This window comes from Coturnix japonica, chromosome Z (assembly GCF_054131305.1).
Source record: "Coturnix japonica strain WE chromosome Z, WE-NBRP24, whole genome shotgun sequence".
Classification (NCBI taxonomy): Eukaryota; Metazoa; Chordata; class Aves; order Galliformes; family Phasianidae; genus Coturnix; species Coturnix japonica.
Window position 1 is genome coordinate 45,682,460 of NC_140702.1, and position 18,154 is coordinate 45,700,613.

General features: G+C 34.4%; 1 protein-coding gene across 47 annotated transcripts in view; it reads left to right on the forward strand.

Annotated features, from left to right (window-relative positions):
- PTPRD (protein tyrosine phosphatase receptor type D) overlaps window positions 1–18,154 on the forward strand; it is a 1,031,962-nt gene that overhangs the window by 284,263 nt on the left and 729,545 nt on the right. The window lies entirely within an intron of this gene.

The window sequence follows — 18,154 nt, forward strand, 5'->3', positions numbered from 1 at the left end:
AAAGCCACTGAAAGTTAATAAATCTGGAAAAGTTAGCCAGTAACAATGTTTCATGGAATATTTTTTTAATTATATTTTATTGCCTATTAAAAATAATTAAGACATTTTTAATTGCGTACTATATATTTTGCAATTATAAGATCAGCTAGAAAAAAGTTAAGAGTTCTAAATCCAAAACAGAAGCAATTCATTTGATCATGTGTAAGGTAAAACTAGGATGAATACCTCTGTAGCAACACACTAGATTTCACCAGATGTGAAGAAAGAATATTTTGTTAAAATATCATTAAAAGGAGAGAAGCATAGTTAGTAGCTGTGTTAAAAATGTGCAGTTGACCTAGATGGTCAAAAATTATCTTGTTGAAAAATTGCTTTTCATCAAAGTGGTGTATTTATCTGGCATAACAAATGACCAATATTTCTGATATGGGAAAACATGATCCCAAATTACTAGAGTTGATGATTATAGTTTTGTGAAAATAAATAAATACATAAAGCAGCTCAACTTTATGATGTGGAATTTGAACTGTCAGAACACACCTTTAAGGAAGTAGTCACAGCAGTTTCATTTTATTTCTCTCTCTCTTTTTTTTTTTTTTTTTTTTTTTCCAAAATGAATTATAAATTTAGTAACTTTACAGTAACTTTACAAAAAAAAGTAAAAGGGTAAGGAATGTAAGTAGCACCTTACTGCAATACTGAGCTGTAGCACAGTTTGCTTTAGAACATATATACAGTCATTAAGAATGTGACAAGAATTCAATGTGATTATCTTGCAGAGGAAAAAAATGAACACATAAAAAATGTTTATATTTGTGCAACCTCACTTCAGAAAGTGCTTTGATAAAGTCTCACATAGTAGTTTTGTCACTAGATTGGTGATAAGTGAACCGGATAAGCAGTTATAATGTGGGTGGAAAATAGCCTGAACTGCTCAACTTACTGTGCTGTGATCTTATGATCAGATGGTCACCAGTGAGTAGTAGCTGCCTTCAAGGACCAATACCAGGGCCATTAATGTTTAACATCTTTCATTAACAACTGGAATGGTAACGAGTTCACTCTCATAAATCTTACAGGTCACAAAAAAAGCTCAGTGTTCCCTAGAATTCATCTTCACGCTGCTATATATTTACCACTTACTTTTCAGACAGTTCAAAAAAAACTTCACTGGAATGTCATTAAAGACTTTTACAGGAAAAAAAATAAAGTAAAATAAAATTGAGAAGGCTGTCTGTCAGAATACTGAAACTAAATTACATATTTCACAAGTATTTCAGTTTCAAAATGTGTAAAAGTGAAAGCTCAGAACTTGTAATCTTGTCTACAAATAAATCCTGGTAAAATGAAGTGTATGAAAACAAGTGCTCTTACTGTTTGTTTTACAATTTCAAACTTTTCAGTTGGAGAATGTTTTTGTTCTGGTTTCCTTATCTCTTCCTAATATCAAGTCTAAATCTATACTCTTCCAGTTAAAAACCATTTCTTCTAGTTCTGTGGCTACATGCTCTTTTAGAAAGTCCCTCCTCAGCTATCTTGTTGTCCTCCTTCACGGACTGGAAGGAGGTCCTGGAACCAGATACCTCTTCATCTTCAGTCTGAAAAGCTCCAGTTCTGGAGTTGGGTACAGCTGTTACAAGTGGCGTCCCGCAGGGGTCAGTACTGATGCTCATCTTGTTTAATATCTTTACTGATGACATAGATGAGGGGACTGAGTGTACCCCCAGTAAGTATGCAGATGACACCAAGTTGGGAGGTCATGTCAATCTGCCTGAGGGTAGAGAGGCCCTTTAGAGGGATCTAGATACGTTGAATTGCTGGGCAGAGGTGAATGGGATGAGGTTCAGAGTGCCCAGTCCTGCACTCTGGCCACAGTAACTCCATGCAGCGCTATAGGCTTGGGGCTGAGTGGCTGGATGACTGTGAAGAGGAAAGGGACCTGGGTGTGTTGGTTGACGCTCGGCTGAACGTGAGCCCACAGATTGCCCAGGTGGCCAAGACAGCCAACGGCATCCTGGTCTGCATTAGAAATAGCGTTAACAGCATGAACAGAGAGGTAATCATCCCCCTGTACTCAGCACTGGTGAGGCTGCACCTCAAGTACAATGTTCAGTTTTGGGCCCCTCACTGCAAGAAACGCACTGAGCACCTTGGAGCGTGTCCAGAGAAGGGAAACTGGTGAGGGGTCTGGAGCACAAGTCTCATGAGGAGTGGCTGAGGGAATTGGGATTGTTTAGTCTGGAGAAGAGAAGGCTCAGGGAAGACTTCATTGCACTACAACTCCCTGAAGGGAGGTTGTGATGAGGAGGGCTTTGGCCTCTTCTCCCAGGCAACAAACAGGACCCGACAAAATGGTCACATGTTGTGCCAGAGGAGATTTAGATTAGACATAAGGAAAAACTTTTTCTCTCAGAGAGTGGTCAGACACTGGAATGGCCTGCCTAAGGATGTTTTGGAGTCACCATCCCTGTCAGTGTTCAAGAGGTGTCTGCACAGATAGTCTACTTCATGAAAATGTCAATCTATAATGAAGCACCCCATTGTGAAACTGTCTGCTTAGTTTAAATGGAATAGTAATATTAGATCAGTCCTAGAATTTGAAATAATAAGCAGTATATAGACAACAGGTACTTTTTTTTTTTAATTTAAGTATCATGGTAAGTACAATAACCTCTGATACTGAATATGCACAGTGTGTGAGCTGAAGCAAGTATTAATGTAATCTTACTTTGGTTTCAGGATTGCAGCCTATAATTCATTTTTATACATGTAATAAGGTATTTCTTACATATGGGTTATTTCAGGTTTGATTTTATTTTATTTTTTAATACTGATTTCAGACGCTTTTCACTTACTAAATGTAAGCATTCAAACTGATAACTGTGCAAAATATTTGCCTTGAGTCAAATATTAATATTTCATTTAACACTGCTCAGACATTTCTGAGATTATGCTTTGCCAAAATATATTGTTTTGCCTGTAATTTTTAAGAGATGTACAGCTTTTCCTTGAGATAAGCTGCTACTTCTGCTACTGGAATATGTAGTGATATTTGGCAAGGCTGTGGATAGATGTTGCTTACATTTCTGTCATAGACTGCCAAATCTTGCAAAGTGGTTTTCCTCTGAACATCTCAGTTTCTTAGAGTTGTCATCTGCATGGAGGTACAAACATATCTCAGCCCTCAACTTCTTAAGCTTATGGATATGCAGTCTTTATGCCATTTTGCTAAGTTGACTGAATGTATTTTCAAAATCTTATCTTCAAAAGATAACACATATTCTTTGTAAAGTCAAGAATTTACTGTTAGTATAAATAATATTTTAAATCTCTTCTTGATTAATTTAATTAATATTTTAAATTAATATTTCTTTATACTCCAAAATTATTGTTATTAGTCGAGGAAAAAAATAGCAAAAAGAAATAAGGAAAGAGCAAATAAGAAGAAAACATTAGAGAAGAGGGCTTCATAATAATAATGGTTTAAACTGTTTCACACGCACTCATGGTATTTACCTCTGAAATTGTTTGTTGCCTTGGAGGTTATAAGATTGGTGATACTGAGGCAGAGGTAACAATCAGCACCTTAACTCTTTGGTTGAAATTATGTCATTACATGAAATGACAAACATATTTAACTTGGTTATGCTTAGTAGCAATTTAAGATTTACAGAGAATATGAGATAGATCAAATGACTTAATTTTAACAGCACTTACTCATTAACCAGTTTGGAGATGTATAATGTGATTTAGTGAAATAAGTGATAATTAAACTAAATTAAAATAAAGCTAGGCTTCCAGAACCAAAGAGCTACTGTTTTACTTTTTTGCAAATTCAAGTCCTACCTGTTGAACAAATTTAGGCTTCTTACATCCTTAAGAATGTAGTAGTAGTATCTCATATTAGTGAAATTGCTGGTCAGACTTTTCCTCCCCTCCCCTCCCCTCCCCTCCCCTCCCCTCCCCTCCCCTCCCCTCCCCTCCCCTCCCCTCCCCTCCCCTCCCCTCCCCTCCCCTCCCCTCCCCTCCCCTCCCCTCCCCTCCCCTCCCCTCCCCTCCCCTCCCCTCCCCTCCCCTCCCCTCCCCTCCCCTCCCCTCCCCTCCCCTCCCCTCCCCTCCCCTTCCCTTCCCTTCCCTTCCCTTCCCTTCCCTTCCCTTCCCTTCCCTTCCCTTCCCTTCCCTTCCCTTCCCTGCCCTTCCCTGCCCTGCCCTGCCCTGCCCTGCCCTGCCCTGCCCTTCCTTGCCCTGCCCTGCCCTGCCCTGCCCTGCCCTGCCCTGCCCTGCCCTGCCATTCTTTGTCCAGGTAAATATTATTTAAATGGAAATTTGTTATAGAAGACATTGAATATGTATATGAATGCTTCAGGACCATAATGAAAACATCAGATTTCATTTTCATTTATATTATTTATAAATATTATTTACTTATTTGTCTGTGGCCCTGAATAATTAACGTGTGTAAAAAAATACACCCCCATAAGCAATAGTTCATAGCTAGTGGCTAATTCATTGATTACTGCTGCTTTAAAATATTACTACAATTTGTGCTGACACTTACAAGTAACGTGATTTAGGGACAACACTTTCCCAATTAACGTTGCAATGTGTAACTTTATTTAAAAATCATACTACAATGTAAAACCTATTAAATAAGCAATAGAATTCCTATCACTAGTGCACAGATATTTATGTTATAGAAATTCACAGTTATTTAAATATTTATAAAATGAAAGTTGAGAGAAGCAGTTTTGAAAAGCAGTTAATAACAAACAGACATCAAGGGAGTCATCATTAGAACAGCAAAGTGCTTTGCAACTTCAATAACTTCACTGGTGCAGAAGCAGGCCATCAAATTTAATTAAAAGCAGTCAAAACTAAACTGAAAAATTGAACTGCAAAAGCCTATCCTTTGCCAGCAGCTGAAGGCAAACAGAAAGAGAAGGGAGAACCTTGAAAGTAGTAATAAATTGATAAGCCTCACTGCTGGCAACTTGTAATTTGCTCTGTCAAATTTTAATATCACTTAAACTAGATTAATAGAATAGTTATTTATTTCCTATCTTAAATCTTTATGCACAGTCTCTCTGCTACAGGTTTGTGTGGTAAATTAAAATCTGAAGTCAAAGTCTCAATTCATTTCCTTTCTTGCTATTTTTTTGTTTTGTTTTGTTTTGTTTTGTTTTTCTTTTAAATAGTTCTGAAATCTGTATTTGCTGGACAAAAACAAAGAGTTCAAGACAATTTGGGAAAAATAAATAAATATCAATATTATTTATACTTTTTTGTTGTTTTTGTTGTTGTTCTTTTCCCAGCTCTTGCAGTGAGGTTTAATATCTTTTGATACAACAAAGGTAAATATCACTTGGAATGTGAAGTATTGACATCTCCATCTACCACTAGAGGTTCCTATGGTGAAATGAAAGATAAGGAGGCTCATTTGTAATACAATAGGGCTAGCAAGTTTATTGCTGTTTTATATGCTCAGATTAATGTGAATATATGCAAACTGTACCACAAGGACAAAACCAATTTACCCTAGATCATTTTATTTTATATAATAATGTGCTTTAATGAAGCTAAAACTTCCCTGCTGTGACCTTATTATGTTTTCCAACATCAGTAGGAAATAGATTATGTTGAATCGTAACAAAGCTCGTGAAACAGTAGGAATTTTGAGACAGAAGATCAGTTAAATTTAGTGGTCAACACTGAAATAGAAAAGACAAGAGCAAAAGAAGAATTTACGTAGGTTCTGGGAAATATTACACTTGGGATAAAAATAAAAATTAAGGTAGAAATTTTTATACTCAATTTCCTACACAAGTTTTAGGAAAAAAAATGATATTATTTTATAAAAGGAAGTGAGGTAAAAAATAAACTGGTATAGTGAAGGACAGAAGAACAGTTTCCCTTCCCTTCCTTTCCCTTCCCTTCCCTTCCCTTCCCTTCCCTTCCCTTCCCTTCCCTTCCCTTCCCTTCCCTTCCCTTCCCTTCCCTTCCCTTCCCTTCCCTTCCCTTCCCTTCCCTTCCCTTCCCTTCCCTTCCCTTCCCTTCCCTTCCCTTCCCTTCCCTTCCCTTCCCTTCCCTTCCCTTCCCTTCCCTTCCCTTCCCTTCCCTTCCCTTCCCTTCCCTTCCCTTCCCTTCCCTTCTCTTCCCTTCCCCCTCCTACTATTATTTTTTCTTTAAATATATAATTTTTTTCTTTTTTTCTCTGCATAAATTTAAAATGAAGGCTTGTTGTTGTTGTTGTTTTCCTCAAGTCTCTGTAGTGCAAATCTGAGTCCAGAACTGCATCAATTCAATCAATGAAGATACAATTTATAAAAGGCATTCTAACTATATATCCCAGCTTTATTATCAGTGGGGTGCTGTCTCTAACACAATAAAATTCAATATTAGCTAACATTCTTTAATCAAAACAGCTTTTAAATAACTTACAAGCCATTGCACTTCCATTCTTTCTTTGATCTTCTGCTTAATCAATGGAACTTCCACTGCATTACCTCAAAGTTAACTAAGTTCCGATCTGCTTTTTCAATGTGATTTAATTAAAAGATATGACCATACCTGAGATTTATCATTTTAATGGAATTTTTGACATTTTCCCATTCAGATATAATTTGTTACATTAATTCACTGAAGTAATACACACACAAAACAAATACATTCCTGAATTTCCAAATAAGTTTAAAAGTGTAGGGGGAAGAATTATCCTTTAAAAATAACTTTTTCTTTTTTATTCTTATTCTTATTTTTTATTTTTAATAACTGTGCTCTTAACATGGGCATTGTAATTTTTGTACTGCTTGACACTATTCCTTTTGTGTGATTTGTGACATAAGTCAAATGCTGTTTCTTTGTTTTGGCCTGTAAACATTTCTGCGTACAAATTCCTGGAAATCTATCCAATGGAGTAGACATTCTCAGCATCCTGTACATGTTGTTAGTATTCAACTTTTTAATGAAAACATAGAAATGGAAGTCTTTCATAAAAGAAGCAGCTGATGAAAGCTACTTGTTAAATCGAAATACAATTTGATAAGTGAAAAATAGAAAATCACATGTGATTATTTATTTATTTATTTATTTTTCCCAAGGATTGAAATCAAACTATATTTTATCTTACATAAAAAACATGTTCGAGAACATGTTACTAAGTCCATACAACCAATCCCATTATGAGAATGAAATATATCCCCCAAAATTACTAGGTAAATCTGACAGATTTGTTTTAAATAATGGACTAATATGTTTGAAATCATGGACTAAAACATAATTTCAGCAACATACATATTTAGTAGGAAACCCAGTTTAAATTATTTTTCATAACCAGATTATCCTTCTGTCTTCTTAAAAAGGTCAAACTTTCAGCTAAAAATACTGCTAATACAGTAATTTAATTACAAACATTAATGACCAAGTGAGGAACATTTTCCTTTTGAAAAAGAAAGGAAAAAACTCTGAAGATTAACAGAAGTTTTATTTTATTCATTGATGAACAGTATTTGGTATCTTTATTACTAAGAAATCTGTACCTGTCATAGCTTGCAGCTAGATGTTTTATTTATGTGTCATATCTTCTATGGAGTGCAGAGATTTACTGTGTAAGAACTGCAAAATTACAGCTGTTCATTTATTTTTAAACTGCTGTACCTGGAATGAAACAGAAAAACTCTGGATGAAATAGAACTGGGAAGTTCTGTAACCTGTACATTATCTATGTAGGTTGCTCTGAAAGTAATGCATCTAATTTGTTTTAATGTAAAATAAAACAGATATGAAAAGCACAATACCATTAGTTGATAAAGTGATTTCTCAGCTACTAAACACTGTTCTTCAATATAAACGCCACTATTAGCTATGCATTTTCACCAGCAGTGAACAAGGGACTTCATTCCATATTTCTAAAAATCTGTACCAGCAAAAATGACCCACTGTTGCTGCTTTCATTGCTGAAAAGGACCACCTGTTTCCTTACTCTGCTCACATCCACAGTTTGTTCTCCAGAAATGTTTGTTTAGTAAGTGTTGAGAAGTATCAGTGGAAGCCGTTTTTTTTTTTGTTGTTGTTGTTTTTTTGTTTGTTTTCTTCTGTATGGAGGAAATTCAGTTACATACTTCTGCTTCCACGTTTGACACCATTTTGTCAGACTGCCCCTCAGCTGTGATCCATTACACAGCAACAAAATGTAACGAAATATTGGTGTGAATCGTCAACCTCTACCTCCATACCACTAATATCTTCTTGTGATGTCCTGTTCCAAAAAGAATAGGTTGCACACGGTGACTAGGAGAAGCAGTAATGACATTGCATATGAAAATTAGATTAGGCAATAATATTTTTCAACAGTGAATATAGATAGTGTATGTTGTAGAACTGTTAAGTCTTGCAAGAAGTGGGTTTTCTATTTTTTTGTCATGTAGCATATATCAAAAATACCATAACTATTCATTTTTCTGATAGGGAATAAAGAAGATTTTTTTCTTACCCTTGAAAATGAATAAATAAGTAAATAACTATCGAAGTTCTAAAGCAACTACACAAGATTACAGTATTTATAGTTATTTTAGCGCATTAAACAAACAGGCTTTTTGATTTTAGCACAGGACGTTATGATTGTCATTTAGGTAGTGTCACTGTATGATATTGCATACATAATATATTATAAGATAAAACATTTAAAATGAACAGATTATGAAATGTATTTAATTTAATGCTAGACTACTTTCGGCAGCTGTTGTCATGTATTGATATATTGACCCTAAAAAAATGTGCATATATTTGCAGGAGGAAAAAAATATTTTCAGTTGTTTTGGTTGATAAATTAGAAAGAGTACTTATCCTTCAAAACTGCATATTTGTCCTTAAAATCCATTAGTCAGTGTGTTAGCCATCCATAACACAACTATATGAAAAACACCGTGCTAACCACACATTTGACAGACATGCTTCTTCAGGTAGAAATCTGTCTCCTTTGTTTAACTTACGATGAACAAAGTGTGTGCATCAGCAATCAAAAACTATTAAACTCTTTAGAATGGGAGGTGAACTTTCATTTGGATCTGCTGTTTATTTCCGAAGAAACAGTAAAAAAGAAAATTATTGCTCACACTGAGTAGGCTGTAGAAAATAACGTCAGAATAGTCTTTTCTTTAGTAGTTCGTTATTGTGTAGACTTCATAGGTTATGGGAAAATAATTTACCTGGAACTGTTTTTAACTCTTGTAATAGAGACTGAACTGCCCGTTGATACAGGCAAGTTTTTCCAGTTGTTGAATATACATTATAAATTTATTCAGTGCTTATTTACAGATACAAAGAATCCATGCTTTCATTTTAGCATTCACTAGTCTTGATGTAAATATAACACTGACCACTGGATCAGTATTATCAATTATATTATATGATCAGTATCGAAGCAGTAATACCTAGTCCCAGTATCGAAGTAGTAATATCTAGTCCCAGTAAAGAAGCAGTAATATCTAGTTTATTTGCTGAGCTACCATCAGACAAACTATCTTACATCTTCTGAAAAGATGCAATGCTTTAAAAATGTTGTATCATCACAGTTTGCAGTAATTTTTGCATTAATTTGTTTTACATATAGCCCATTTTTTTATAATACGATTTATATATCTTAACACCCTCAAAAATTCATTATCTACAATTTCCACTGTTATCCAACTCAAAGCTGTTCCTAGTTTGTCTGGAATGGAAGATAGCTGGACTTTAAAAACTGACCTGTGAATGGATCATGTCTTTCAGCAGGTTTTAAAGCAGTGTAATTTTCTTGTACATAGCTATGTTGGTTTCATTTTAAATTCTTGAAAGAGATTCTACATTTATTAGATCTTTCCTGTCTAGCCCTTCTTGAAATAACTACAGAAAGGTTGGTCTATTGAACACAAATTATCACACTGCAAATTTATTCATTCAATATTCTAGCTTGCATGTTTACAATAAAATATTTATTTGATCTAAATTGTGTGGCCTGATTTTTTGAAGTTCTGATCATTTAAGTCAGTGGATTTGTGAATGCCTCTCTGCCACAGTTCCCATATCCAACTCCTTATCCAAAAGAGAGAAGTTGAAAATAAACCATACATCTAAAGGCAAAAATGTTATTTGTGTTGTTTTTGGTGAAACCAACCAATACCAACATCAGTACCTATGTGCAAATGCACATACTAGGTTCTCTGCTTGGCACAACTGTTTATTCAAATATTTACTGAATTTATGAAGCATGTAGTATCAAGGAATTATGAACTTTTTGACAAAATTACACTTTGGCTGTGTATGTCATGATGCTTTTTTTGAGACTGCAGTCTACGGAACCATATTAATATCTTCTCCTGTAGTTTATTGTTCATAAATAGCTACTGCTATTATCAAAATTTTAGTTTTCACATCAATTCTCACTTTTCTAGGAGATTCCTCAATTTGTTGTTTCATTTTTATCAGTATTATTTTCAGGATGCCTACATTATTCATCCACACTTAAAGGATGCCCTTTGTCCAGGCCTACTTTCCAGGCTGGCAGACATTTTTTTCTTTTTTGTGCTTAACAGCAATTTACATCTGAACTTCTTAAATATAGTTTGTATATCTCTGTAACTGCTCCAAATAAATTTAAAAAATAGACAAATAAATTAAATTTTAAAATTAAGATATTTGTAAACTATGTCATATATGTAGCATTGAATAGTAATTCACTTTGGAGTAGCCTTGTACAGAATTCAAGTTCACTTTACTTTTCTGCACGTTGGGTATATTTTCATATATTACATTATTCTCAGAGTCAAGTTCTTACTTTCACTATTTTGCCATTTCAAAGCACGTTGTTAAAATTACATTTTAATAATTACATAGGTCACTCCAAAAGTAAGGCACCTAATTTGTTTCAATGTAAAATAAAACAGATAAAAAAGCACAATACCATCATGTGATAAAGTGAGTTCTCAGCTACTAAACACTGTTCTTCAACATAGGCAGCACTATTAGCAATGCATTTTCACCAACAGTGAACAAGGGACTGCATTCCATGTTTGTAAAAATCTGTACCAGCAGAAGTGTTCCACTCTTGCTGTTGCCACAGCTGAAAAGGATCACCTATTTCCTCATTCTGCTCACACCCACTGTGCTCACATCCACAGTTTGGTCTCCAGAAACATTCAATAGGTGTAAAGAAATGTCAATGGAAGCAATTTTTTTCCTCACAGAGGAATTCAGTTACACATCTTTGCTTCCTATGCACTTCCACAACAGACACCATTCTGTTAGACTGCCCTCTGCTGACATCTTCCACACTGCAACAAAATGTAATGGAATACTGATGTGAATCTTCAGCCTCTGCTTCCATACCCACAGCATCTGCCTTTGATGTCATGGGCCAACATAATAAGCATGGCATTACTTTAGGAGCAGCTTTCTTATATTGGGCTGATGGAAATAAGAGACGGACATTGCTTAGTACTATTGCATAGAAGCACTATCTAGGGAACATGAAATTAGTGAACTAGTCTGAGACAAAATAACTAAATTTTATAAATTGAATTTACAGAAAAAAATGTATTTAGGTATTAATAAACAAATTTACACATTCTATTTGCTTTTCTTTTCTTACTTAGAAGAGCTCTATTATTATTATTATTGTTATTATTATTGTTATTATTATTATTATTATTATTATTATTATTATTATTATTATTATTATTATTATTATTATTATTATTATTATTATTATTATATTGAAAACACATGTTTTGTATGCAGTCTACTTAGTAAAATAAAACCATTTGTAGAGAAATCACCCAGTGAAAAATCTTGTTGTGATTGTATTTTCACAGAAGTCAGAAGTGTTAACTGATTCTACTGACTTAATTATTGCACTCATGTTCAGATTTCATTTTCATTTAAAAAAATAAAGGAATTTGATGTCCAAATTCATTAGCAGTGTTGCTTCAGTATTCTATGTTACTTTGTGCTCTATTCTGTTCAATGGGTGTGGTTTATTATGTTAAATGACACATTACATTATGTATGCTAGCAAATGAAATTAAAAATTGATTTTAAGAGGAACAGCAATGAAAACGACAATGAAATATTTTATAATTTGTTTCTATTCACTAACATGAATGTATTTTTCAAGTGTGCATAGTGTTTTTATTTCCTCCACATCAAGACACGATTTATGTCTTTATCACCAGAAAACCAAAGAGTTTTAGATAGTAAGACATTTTAACAGTACTTGTAAAGACTGCCTTATTAGACAGCCAAGTACATTTTACATATTTGCTTTATCTAATTCAGTTTTAGAAATGGAATTTTTGCTTTTTGATTGCATAAACATCTCTGAAATTTTAATCTTTGTCAGCAGTTTACTGATTTTGTTTTACCTTACACTAGAATACAGTATATAAAATGCTGAACTCATCCTTAGTGACTTGTATTTTCTCTTAGAAACAAACAAACAAAAGTTTCACAACTCCTATTAATTTGTATATTTTTTGTCATTTTGTTTTAATACTTATTTCACTATTCCATGCATATTTCTTTGCTTGATTCGGTGCTATATTTCTTTCTTTCAACTATATTTTTTGTGTAACTTTGCCTTAGTCTATGTTGCAGCAATTAGTTTAAAATTCAGAACTTCAGAGCAGCTTTGAGTAATTAATAATTACCTGTCCGCAATCTTTTTAAGAAAGAAAATTAAAGTAAATTTAGCTCAAGGTAGTCATTCTGCAGCTGTTAATGTGTAATAAGCTGAAAGTTCAAAACTTTGTAAACTTAGAATAAATAAATTATTCTTTAACAAGTTTTTGTGGGTGATGCAAGAAATTGAATAGTTATTTTAAGAGAAATATAGAAAAGCATCAATCCTGAATACTGAAAGGTTAATAGACAGCAAAAAAACAAAAAAACAAAACAACAAAAAACAAACAAAAAAACCCAAACAAACAAAAACAAAAAAAACCTCAGTGATTAGGGTATATAGAGTTGAATTTCATTGGATATTATAAAACAAACAAATCAATCGGATTGCATGTTCAGATTCATACAACAATAAAAAATATTAGCAGCTGTCTGCACAATGCCTTGACTATGCTGTCCATATAATTGTACAAGAATATTCTGTTAGTCTGACATAACACCAAGTTGGGAGGTCATGTCAATCTGCCTGAAGGTAGAGAGGCCCTTTAGAGGGATCTAGATACGTTGAATTGCTGGGCAGAGGTGAATGGGATGAGGTTCAGAGTGCCTGGTCCTGCACTCTGGCCACAGTAACTCCATGCAGCGCTATAGGCTTGGGGCTGAGTGGCTGGATGACTGTGAAGAGGAAAGGGATCTGGGGGTGTTGGTTGACGCTCGGCTGAACATGAGCCCGCAGATTGCCCAGGTGGCCAAGACAGCCAACAGCATCCTGGTCTGCATTAGAAATAGCGTTAACAGCACGAGCAGAGAGGTAATCATCCCCCTGTACTCAGCACTGGTGAGGCTGCACCTCAAGTACAATGTTCAGTTTTGGGCCCCTCACTGCAAGAAACGCACTGAGCACCTTGGAGCGTGTCCAGAGAAGGGAAACTGGTGAGGGGTCTGGAGCACAAGTCTCATGAGGAGTGGCTGAGGGAATTGGGATTGTTTAGTCTGAAGAAGAGAAGGCTCAGGGAAGACTTCATTGCACTACAACTCCCTGAAAGGAGGTTGTGATGAGGAAGGCTTTGGCCTCTTCTACCAGGCAACAAACAGGACCCGACAAAATGGTCACATGTTGTGCCAGGGGAGATTTAGATTAGACATAAGGAAAAACTTTTTCTCTCAGAGAGTGGTCAGACACTGGAATGGCCTGCCTAAGGATGTTTTGGAGTCACCATCCCTGTCAGTGTTCAAGAGGTGTCTGGAAGAGGAGCTATGATAAGCAATGGTGATTGGAGGGTGGTTGGACTAGATGATTTTGTAGGTCCTTTCCAGACTTGCGATTCTGTGATTCTATGATCTGGTACTAGACTAGGTTGCCCAGGGCTCTATTTAACCTGCACTTGAACAACTCCAGGGATAGGGCATCCACAGGCTCTCTTAGCAGTCTGTTCCAGCTTCTTACCACTCTCTCTATTAAGAGCTTCCCTCTGATATCTAACTCAAGAAGCCTTCCCTCCTTGAGCTTAAAATTATTACTCCTTGTCCTATCACTATCTATCAGAGTAAAAAGTTGATTCACTTCCTGTTTATAATCCCCTTTTAAATAATGCAAGGCTGCAATGAGATCTTCTCCTGACTGAACAAGCTCATCACTCTCAGCCTGTCTAGATAGTGAAAGCACTTCAGACATCTGACCATCTTTGTGGCCCTCCTCTGAACCCTCTCCAACAGATCCACATCCTTCTTTTATTGAGGGCCCCATACCTGAATGCAGTGCTCCACATGGGGCCTCACAAAGGCAGAGTAGAAAGGGACAATTATGTCCACCTCTATGCTTTCCACTCCTCTTCTATTGGAGCCAAAGACACCATTGGCCTTCTGAGCTGCAAGAGAACACTGCTGGCTCATGTTCAGCTTTTCATCCATAATTTATTTGTTTTTTTTCCCTCTTTTTTTTTTTTTTTTTTTTAATTTTTTTTCCCTCCATGTTGTATAGCACATCCTGCTGCACATAGAAGAAATATTCAGGAAAGCAAATTACGGGAACTGCAACTGTACATCAGATTTTTATATTTGCTTGCCTGTTCCATGCCAGGAGAGTAGTTTCTCTTCTTAGTATGCACAAAATGCATTTAATCTTCTCTGTGATTCTTTATATTCCCTTTGAATAACCCTGGGGCTGTCTCTCATTCTCCAGAAGAATGTCGGTCTCCTACAGACTTCTTTTTATTTCACTTGGAAGTATTTCTAACATTTGGATGAAAACAGTTCCATGTTGTTTTGTAATAACAAGACTATATTCTAGTGTTGCCTCAGCTGAGCCAGATCCCAGTTAAATTGCTTCCCATGCTACATTAATAAAGAATAAACCACAGAAATAATTACAAATAAATGCAATTTTATCATAGAAACTATTTTATCAGATGTATCAAAGATATTTTTACATTGATCATCTATCCTTCCATGATTATAAATCTGCTGAACTTGAAAGGTTCATAGCTATTTGAGCTAAGAACTCAAAATTTTCGTAGCTGTTAGCTCATGGTTAGGACATGTGGAACCATACAGGGATAGTAAGAGGTATGTGTAAATCTTCAAAAAATATGTATTCTTTAGTCACTTTTCTTAGAACTTGCTTCATTCTGGCTGTCCACTACTGCAGATGGTCCACTGAGAAAAAAAATAACAGCTGTTGCTTTTTAAGAAGATGATGTAATTCTTAAAACTTTACAAGCAGTGGTTCTAAACTGGTCTCTAAACATTTTCTTATGGTATTTCAAGTGAGAAAGTGGGAACATTTAGTCCTTTAACTGTAAGACAGCCTCCTCTAAATGAAAATGTCTTCTAGAATGGAAAAGCTAAAACATTTTTTACAGTGTAGAAAGGAATCTATTTACAGGGACAATTCTTTGGGTTAGATCAACAAACTATAGTCCTTCAGCGCGTGGTTTCATGTCTAAGACAATGCTATGAAGAACCTATTGTGCAAATCTGATTAAGTTTGTGGTTTAATTTTGTGAAGGGATAAAAAATATTCCCATTATTCACCTAAAGAGATGGTTAATGCATGATGCCTGTCATTGCTCAAGAAGTGTTTGGATAATGGCTTCTGCGGTGTACTTTCAATTAGCCCTTAAATAATCAGGAAATTGGATTTCATGATCTTTGTTAGTCTCCTCCAAATCATAAACAATGGAACAGCCTGGGTTGGAAGAAACCTTAAAAATCACCTAGTTTCAACAATTCTAATTGTTGAATTTTCATCACATTCTCATTTTATATAAGTTATCCTCAAATATTTTAATTATGATAGATACTGACCTAGTGGTAAATATCAGATTTAGTGGCGGGGCAGAGAGTAGGGTTAATTTCTCCTCAAAAACTACTAAAGAAGCAAGAATTAATCAACAGTATCACTGGTGAATGCCACAATACTCCTTTTGTATTCTATGATGTGGAGAAGTTTGACTTTTGCCTTATAATTTCTTTCTTTCTTTATTTTTTCCCCTATGTTCCAGTTTGCCATTAAATCATTTTGAAATAAAATCATATGTACAGTTACAAAATAATTCCTATCATTATTTAATTTCAGAGAGATAACTGTAGTTGTTGCTAGAACTTTTGTAGCAATTTTAAAAGATAAGAAATATCAATGTATAATGAAGCTTCACAATAACTAGAGCTCTATTGTCATTCTGTAATAAAAAGCAAAGGAACAAACATTTCCAAAATCCGCTGGTTTTGGAGAATATTTTTCTCCACTAATTACATAAAATAACATGAGGTGTCAGACACTACTAGGAAGTTATATATCTACTCCATTTGGATCTGTATTTGTATCATGCTTTCAGTAAGAATCCGGTGTTGAGACAAGCTCTGTATTTAGCTATTGGGAGCTGGAACTGCTCACCAAGAAATATGAAAAAATATTTACTGTCAAGATATTTTGTTTGATATGAACAAACTTATTAGGGATTAAATTCATATACTAAAAATATAACATATAATGAAAATACAGTGCGAATACTTTCAATCACTAATTGTTTATTTTGATGTGATTTTTAAAAACAACAGCAAAGCTAGATTCCATTTCCGTTGTAGTAGGAAAGATCAGAAATTAAGTTTTCAAGAAAAAAACATATGATTTTGTATTATTTTTCTCATAAAGTGGGACTGCAAATCAAAATGCTATAAGTTTTAAAAAATCAAAATTCAGAAAGCATTAACAGATATTTACATTTTTTGCAATTGTCGCTTCAACAGTTTATATTCTGCTATATAGACCAATTTAATATTTTTTGTAAAATAAAGTTTTTGAATAAGTTTTTAATTTGAAAATTCAAAAATACTGAATAAAGATAGTTAAACTGCGTAATTCCTAATACTTGCATTATTTATTGTCCACATAACACTGGCTCTCATACTTACATATATACAATCAGTACCATTCTCATGTTTTAAATCCATCAGTCATGAAAGCCTGTGGTGAACTGTCCTTCACTGGCCTTTGGGGAAGACATATATATGTATGAGAATGAGGATACAGAAAAGTTATGCAAGCTAGAGATACAGTCCATGATGATTTTTTTTTCTTTTTTTTTTTTTTTCCCAAAACAATCAATTTATTAATACTGGATAATATTTTCTTTTTTATCATAAGCTCTCTAGAAACATTTGCCCTCTGGTGTAGACTACTATTAATTGTCTGTGGGAAAGAAGAATAAACATAGTTTATTTTAGAGGGAGCTCCTAACAAATTAGGGCTGTGTTTTCAAGAAAGTATACAATTCACTTAAACAGTTTTTCTTACTATACAGTAGGTGAAGAATTAGAGAATTAAAAGTAGTGATAACTGTGCACTCTTTATCAAATTGTGTGTCAGGTGTGGAAATTTCAAAATCAAAATTGTAATTCCGATAAAAAAATAGATACAATTATGATATATTTTAAGATAATGAAAGGGCTGTGGAAAGGAAAAAAAAGATATGTTAAGCTGAACAGAGGATGTTGTTAGTGATATAACATTAAGGCACATATACTTCTCTAAACAAGAGGTATTTTTTACAGTAATTTTTCATGAAGTTTGACTTAATTCTAAAGTAACTGAGAATGCTGTTCACAATCATTGAATGCAGTTGATCTGATTGTGTTAAATGTACAGTAAAGATGTGAGCTGCTCTTCACCTGCAAATGAACATTGCAAATTTGTACATAAAAAAATGCCCCAAGTATAAAACATATGTTAAAAAGTGTGCAAATATGTGTCTGATTATGTCTCTGAGATAAATATTTACATTGTTATAGGTATTTAAAAAAAAAATCCGAAATAAATAGGTTCTACTGTGAAAACAATTACTATTACTTTTTGTTTTTTTTTTATAAAAAGGATAACTAACATGCATGAAACTAACATGTATGAAGCTCTTTTTTTCTCCTTTTTCTTTTTTTTTTCTTTTCTTTTCTTTTTTTTTTTTTTTTTTCCCCCTAACTTCACAGTTTCTTTTCCAGAAATGTTTTG